General features: G+C 34.0%; 1 long non-coding RNA gene across 1 annotated transcript; it reads left to right on the top strand.

The window, feature by feature from the left end:
- The first annotated feature begins 2,312 nt into the window (after positions 1-2,312).
- On the top strand, positions 2,313-3,888 carry LOC121751261. The gene is made up of 3 exons (XR_006040039.1): positions 2,313-2,428; positions 3,368-3,440; positions 3,847-3,888. It is a non-coding gene; the product is annotated as an uncharacterized LOC121751261 (long non-coding RNA).
- Positions 3,889-6,790: the final 2,902 nt, after the last annotated feature.

Raw genomic sequence — 6,790 nt, 5'->3', positions numbered from 1 at the left:
GGAATGTGGCCACATTCCTTGTCATCAATGGATCAGATATGGTAGACATCTATGGGAAAATGACTGATCAGTCGAATTTTACAATGGAAATGATTTTAGTATCTCGGGCATTTTCAAAGTTAAAACCCGAGGTCACTCAATGGTGGCATGATAAATATTTTTTATAAAATGCTTTCGGCATGAGTCCACTGAGTACTCAGCCCTGGATTTCTTTTTAAAAATGTGCAGGTTGAGCGTGACGGGTGCGGTGGGTGTTGAGCAAGACCGTTGAAGAAATCTAAGTGTGTAGAATGTGTCATGTCTTCACACGTGGCATATTTCTTCTCTCAAATGCTTCCGCTAAGTAGTTGTTCTTCTTTTGAGTTCTTTTATCGTTGAGATAATATTCATTTTTGAGTTGTTGATTGTTGAGATACTCTGATTTTATTCGAGCTATTCCAATTTGTTTCGAGCTATGGTCGGTTTGTGTTATTTTCCCCTTTCTTCTCCGCTTATTTAATCCTCCCCTAGTCGCGATCAATCGTGTTTTTTATCCTTAGAAAATGCGGACGTGACAAAGTGGTATCAGAGCAATTTTTCTTTCCGCTCTGGACCCGAGAGTCTTTTTCAGTCTTAGTCTAGACTTGTTTCGCTAGACTAAAATAATAATTAATAATGATAATAATCATGCATTGAAGGCTCAACATCCCGACTCGTCACACTCAACCGAGAAAAATGTAACATGTTTTTTTTAATGTTTTATGAGAAAGTTTTCAGAAGCTATGCTTATGAAAAAATGAGTATGTTTTACAATGGGATAGAAGAGCTATGGTTATTAAAACAAAGTATGTTTTACAATGGGATAGAAGAGCTATGGTTATGAAAACAAAGTATGTTTTACAATGGGATAGAAAAGCTATGGTTATGAAAACAAAGTATGTTTTACAATGGGATAGAAGAGCTATGGTTATGAAAACAAAGTATATTTTACAATGGGATAGATGAGTTATGGTTATAAAAAAAAATATATGTGTTTTGTAAGAAGATGAAAATCTATGGTGATAAAAAGATGTATGTCTTGCAATGGGATGCCTTGTTTATATGAAAAAGATTTGATCAATGGAAAATACTGTGTTTATGAATTGTTCGAAAATTTTTGAGTTTCGAGAAAAATATTTTAACTTTTTTGTTTGGAAAATTGAGCTATGGAAGTGTGATGATATTTATGTTATGAGGTGCAAAGTATGATACGTTATTCTATGGAATGTTTTATACGAAGGATGAAAGTTGATGCGAAAGTACGTTTTAGTTTTGAGTCAAAACATTTACTTTAAAAGTGAGATGTGGAAATTTTTGAGAAAAGTGTGAGTTTTGAAGAAAATGTTGTTTGATAGTAGATGTGAAATGTGAAAGCGTTGTGTTTTGGGAAGTGAAATGTTGTGTATTATACTTGTTATTTGAAGTATGAATGACTTTAAATGTGATACTTGTTGATCTATGAGGTGGTGAAATGTGTTGTGAACTTAGAGTGCCCAAGACTAAGCTAGATGGAACATGCGCGAACCATAGTTGTAAGTTGACAATTAATCTATCACTTTCCCGTGTGACGAAAACGAACGAGAATCTGAAAGTTTGGGGTGAATATCTCAAGGCACGACGAGACGAGGAGATCGAGAGTGCGAATGGAGGCTGGTGGACCATGAAACTTTTTCTTAGAATTGTGTGAAACGTTGGAGCAAGCTTGATGTGTAAACTATTTTACTATTTCCTACGTTTTCCCTAAACGACAAGAAAGAAAAGAACACGAGGAAAATTTCAAGAAGACGAATATCACGAAGACGAAGTGAAGTTCAAACGCAAAAGACGGTGCAAAACAAGGAGGGATGATGCGAAGTGAGCGATTTAATTTATTATAGTCTAATCTCGCGTAATTTATTAAAAGTGGCAGCGATGTGACTTTGAACTACAATGTTAATTAAACAACATGAGGAACGTGCTTGGAAATTGGAAGACTAGATGATGGAGAAATTCTATATTCTAAGAACGTAAGCAAAATTCGGGACGAAATTTTTGTTAAGATGGGTAGATTGTAACGCCCCGTAAAATCAAAAAAAAGAGAGAGAAAAAAAAATTAATTATTTATTCCAAATTTGTAGTCAACTACTTGGTCAAATATATTTCTCTAAACCCTATCACCAAACGATTACCACATATCTCCATTCCCTAAACTCCCTCCAATAAACCTTATCTCCACATAATTTATTATATATATATCTCAACTACTCCATATCAATTTTAAATCAACAATTTATATGGGAATATACATATACCCAAACCATTCCACATATTTTTACCTTTCTTCCAAATTTTGAGATAGCAAAAGGAGTAGCGAAAGCTGTGAGTTCCATCCCTTCCTGCAATTGCAAAAATCATTCCCCCTTCCAAAAAGGTATATCCCTTCGAGCAGCCAAATTCTCTTTTCTTTTCATGTGTTTGCATCTCACATTATACCCAACCAAATTTTGAATCGAAGCAATCCGAATCATGAACCGGACAAAACTAAATCAAGAACGAACCTTAAATGGGTAAATCGGGCCAACGGAGTGGCGGAGACTGACCGACGGACGCTGCTGACAGCAGCGGCGTCGCATCATCCCGGCGAGACAGCAGCGGCGTCTGACGGACGGCGACCAGCAGCGACGGCGTGCGATGGTGAACGACGGAGGGACGAATTGGCGGCAGCAACAACAGCGTTCTCCCGGTGAGACAGCAGCGTCCTCTTCCGGTGGATTGACGGCGGTGGCCGGACGCTGAAGACGACCGATGACTCCGGCGAAATCAAGGAAGAAGCCGACGGATTCTGAAATCTTCAACTTGGTCGAAGAGAGAGAGAAATATGGAGAGAGGAGAGAGGGCGTGGAGATGGTGGGAGTGAAATTGGGCCTCTCCTTTGTTTTTAGAAAGTGGGCCTATTAAATTAAAATTGAATGTTTTGGTTAGTTGGGCTCTAATTAAATTTTGTTGGGCTTTAAAATATTAATTGGAGATATAAGGTGGGGAAATAAGTCTTGGGCCTTCTAATTAAATCCTTGGGCAGATAATTTAATCGTAGGAAATTATTTATTTAATTCTCGGAATAATTCAAAGTACGAAATAAATATAATTGCGAAGGGAAATAGTAGTGATAATTTAGTTATGCGCTTGTATAATTTTTGGGAATTTATTCCGACATCGTGATGGAAATACGAGGAGCCAACGGAGGAACTTTAGACGGCTGCCGAATAATTGAAAACCGAGAAACGAGATAAACGATTTTAATTAGGGTGCATGCATCTTATTTATTTACTTGATTCATTGTGTTGATATATGTGTTATTTAAATGCTAAAGGTGATTCCTTGCAAGCGAGAGGTGATATCAAGGGAAGGGAAATAATTTCGAATTAAGGACTTAAGCGAACGAGGTGGGCTTTCTTTTTAAATATGGGCAATGCCCTAAGTATATTTTTATGTGAAAATGATATGAATATTTGTCATGCCGTGTTTTGTTTTATTCTATGGAACCTATCTCACGTGGCTTTTGCCATCAATGGATAATCGAATTCTGGTCTGTCTAGGGAGTGAGTCCCTATTCAGGCTAGTGTACACCTATGGAGATCGTGAGCCGTCTTTTGGGTCGGCCGGTCTAGTGACTTGGAATGTGGCCACATTCCTTGTCATCAATGGATCAGATATGGTAGACATCTATGGGAAAATGACTGATCAGGCGAATTTTACAATGCAAATGATTTTAGTGTCTCGGGCATTTTCAAAGTTAAAACCCGAGGTCACTCAATGGTGGCATGATAAATACTTTTTAAAAATGTGCAGGTTGAGCGTGACGGGTGCGGTGGGTGTTGAGCAAGACCGTTGAAGAAATCTAAGTGTGTAGAATGTGTCATGTCTTCACACGTGGCATATTCCTTCTCTCAAATGCTTCCGCTAAGTAGTTGTTCTTCTTTTGAGTTCTTGTATCGTTGAGATAGTATTCATTTTTGAGTTGTTGATTGTTGAGATACTCTGATTTTATTCGAGCTATTCCCATTTGTTTCGAGCTATGGTCGGTTTGTGTTATTTTCCCCTTTCTTCTCCGCTTCTTTAATCCCCCCTAGTCGCGATCAACCGTGTTGTTTTCTATCCTTAGAAAATGCGGGCGTGACAGTGTATTTTGTGTAATATGTGTAGTGAATATGTTTTGTATATATTTTTTAATGTGTGTAATGTATGTAGTGTGTATTTTTGTATATAGTGTGGAACACATTGTTTGTATTTTGTGTTTAGTGTTTGTTAATTTTCGCATTTTGAATTTAGTGTCTATTGTGTTTCTGTGTCTGGTATGTTTATGTGAGGGAGTGTGTGTATTCTATGTGTGTAGTTTTTAGCTGTGTATTAGTGTATATTTTGAATATAGTGTAATTGTATTTGGTGTGTGTTGTGTCCACTATATGTAATGTGTATTTTGTGTATAGTATATAAATTGTGTATTTCGTGTAGTTTATGAATTGATTGTAATTTTTCTGTGTGTAAAGTGTGTTTTCGAGTTAGCATTTGTAGTGTGTGTATGTGTATGTGTATGTGTACGTGTAATGCGTGTATTATCTGTATAATTTGCATTTTATTTATAGTTTGTGTAATGTGTGTGTGTATTTTTTAAATAATGTGTTTAGTATCTGTATAATTTGCATTTTATTTATAGTTTGTGTAATGTGTGTGTGTATTTTTTATATAATGTGCTTAGCACAATGTATGCGTTTTGAATATAGTGTATTTACATTTGGTGTATTGTACGCATTATATGTTGTGTATATTTTGTGTACAATGTATGAATTGTTTGTATTTTTCTTTGTGTGTGAAGTGTGTATATTTTGTGTTAGTATTTGTAGTATGTGAATTGTATGCGTGTATTTTATGTATTGTGTTTGCATTTAATTTATAGTGTGTATAATGTGTGTAGCGTTTGTGTTTTGTTTCAGTGTCCGTGTGTGATGTGTATGTGTATGTGTATGTGTATGTGCAGTGTGTGTATTTTCTATATAGTGTTTGCATTTTATTTATAGTGTGTAATGCGTGTATTATGTGTATGTTGTGTTGTGTCCATTACATGTAACGTGTATTTTGTGTATAGTGTATAAATTGTGTATTTCGTGTAGTTTATGAATTGATTGTAATTTTTCTTTGTGTGTAAAGTGTGTTTTTGTGTAAGCATTTCTAATGTGTGTATGTGTATGTGTATGTGTATGTGTATGTGTTTGTGTTTGTGCAGTGCGTATATTATCCGTGTAATGTTTGCATTTTATTTATAGTTTGTGTAATGTGTGTGTGTGTTGTGTCCACTACACGTAATGTGTATTTTGTGTAAAGTGTATTCATTGTAATTTTTCTATGTGTAAAGTGTGTTTTTGAGATTGCATTTGTAGTGTGTGTATGTGTTTGTGTACGTATAATGCGTGTATTATCTGTATAATGTATAATCTGCACAATGTTTGCATTTTATTTATAGTTTGTGTAATGTATGCGTATTTTTTATATAATGTGTTTAGCACAATCTATGCGTTTTTAATATAGTGTGTAATAGTGTATATTTCGAATACAGTGTATTTACATTTTGTGTAGCATTTATTTTGTGTACAGTGTATGAACTGTTTGTATTTTTTCTTTGTATGATTAGTTTGTATATTTTGTGTTAGTGTTTGCAGTGTGTGTGATGTGCATGTGTATGTGTAAGTCTACGTGCGTGTATTTTATGTATTGTGTTTGCATTTTATTTAAAGTGTAATGTGTGTATAATGTGTGTAGCGTTTGTGTTTTTTTGTGCGTGTGTACTATTTTTATTTTTATTATAGTGTTTGCATTTTATTTATAGTGTATGTAATGTGTGTATAATGTGTATTGCGTTTGTGTTTTGTTTTAGTGTGCATGTGTGTACTGCGTGTATTTTGAATATAGCGTGTAATGGTGTATATTTTGAATTTTTAATGTATTTATATTTGGGGTGTATTTTGAATATAGTGTGTAATGATGTATATTTTGAATTTTTAGTGTATTTATATTTAGTGTGTAGTGTGTATTATATGCATTGTTTACATTTTGTGTAAAGTGTATGAATTGTGTGTATTTTGTGTAGTGTATTTTGGGTTAGTATTTGTAATGTGTGATGTGTACGTGTATGTGTATATGTAAGTGTACGTGTAGTACGTGTATTTTCTGTATAGTGTTTGCATTTTATTTATAGTTTGTAGCGTTTGTGTTTTGTTTTAGTGTGTGTATGTTTTGTTTGTATTTTTAATATAATATTTTCATTTTATTTCCAGTTTGTGTATTGTGTGGGTTTTTTATATAGTGTTCGCATTTTATTTATAGTGTGTAATGTGTGTAGCACAATGTCTTGTATTTTTTAATATAACGTGTAATGGTGTATAGTTTAAATTTTTAGTATATTTATATTTGGTGTGCAGTGTATGCATTATATGTATAGTTTGTATTTTCTTTGTAGTGTATAAATTGTGTGTATTTTGTGTAGTGCATAAATTATTTGTATTTTTTCTTTGTGTGTGTATTTTGTGTATGTTTATGTGTAAGAGTACGTGCAGTGCGTGTATTTTCTATATAATATTTGCATTTTATTTATAGTGTGTATAATGTGTGTAGCGTTTGTGTTTTGTTTTAGTGTGCGTGTGTGTATCTTTTATATAATGTGTTAATGTGTGTTTAGAACAATGCATATATTTTGAATATAGCATGTAATTGTGTATTTTTTGAATTTTTAGTGTATTTA

The sequence above is a fragment of the Salvia splendens genome, chromosome 10 (assembly GCF_004379255.2).
Source record: "Salvia splendens isolate huo1 chromosome 10, SspV2, whole genome shotgun sequence".
Classification (NCBI taxonomy): Eukaryota; Viridiplantae; Streptophyta; class Magnoliopsida; order Lamiales; family Lamiaceae; genus Salvia; species Salvia splendens.
The sequence above is the reverse complement of the archived record's forward strand: the minus strand, read 5'-3'. Positions and strand labels throughout refer to the sequence as shown.